Raw genomic sequence first — 741 nt, 5'->3', positions numbered from 1 at the left:
GAGGGGGAACATAAGATCATGGATTATATCCGATACATGAAATCCAAACCTGATTATAACCCCAACATGAGACATTGTCTCTATGGGTTGGATGCAGATCTCATCATGCTAGGACTATGTACACATGAACCTTACTTCAGTCTCCTCAGGGAAGAGGTCAAGTTCAATACAAAGAGTAATAAAGGAGGCTCCCAGATAGTGACACCAGAAGAAACCAAGTTCTTTTTGTTACATTTGTCTCTGATGCGCGATTATTTGGAGTTGGAGTTTGGAAAACTGAAAGAGCCTGGTGTGTTGAGTTTTCCATTCAGCATTGAGAATATCATTGATGACTGGGTGTTGATGGGATTCCTCATTGGAAATGATTTCATACCAAACCTGCCTGACTTGCACATCATCAATGGTGCCCTCCCTCTCCTCTACAAAGTCTATCAAGAAGTGCTACCAACCCTCGATGGGTACATAAACGAAGGTGGCTATCTGAATTTGAAGAGGTTTGAGAAATTCTTAACCAAACTGGCATCCTTTGATTTCGAACAATTCCGAGAGAAATACGCGGACATTCAGTACTTGGAAGGTAAAATGGGGAAGAAATTCAGTGATGTGTTCCATAAAGAGAAGAGTAAAGAGATGGATCCTGACCTGGCTGCCTTGATAAAAGCAACAGATGATGATTATGACGACGGAACTGAAGAGGTTCTGAACTATGCCAACTATGAAGAATATTACTATAGTGATGAA

At 41.0% G+C, this 741-nt stretch overlaps 1 pseudogene; it reads left to right on the top strand.

Annotated features, from left to right (window-relative positions):
- Window positions 1-18: 18 nt before the first annotated feature.
- On the top strand, window positions 19-733 carry LOC108254254 (annotated as a pseudogene).
- Window positions 734-741: the final 8 nt, after the last annotated feature.

This window comes from Diaphorina citri, unplaced genomic scaffold (assembly GCF_000475195.1).
Source record: "Diaphorina citri unplaced genomic scaffold, Diaci psyllid genome assembly version 1.1 scaffold26694, whole genome shotgun sequence".
Lineage (NCBI taxonomy): Eukaryota > Metazoa > Arthropoda > Insecta > Hemiptera > Psyllidae > Diaphorina > Diaphorina citri.
The sequence above is the reverse complement of the archived record's forward strand: the minus strand, read 5'-3'. Positions and strand labels throughout refer to the sequence as shown.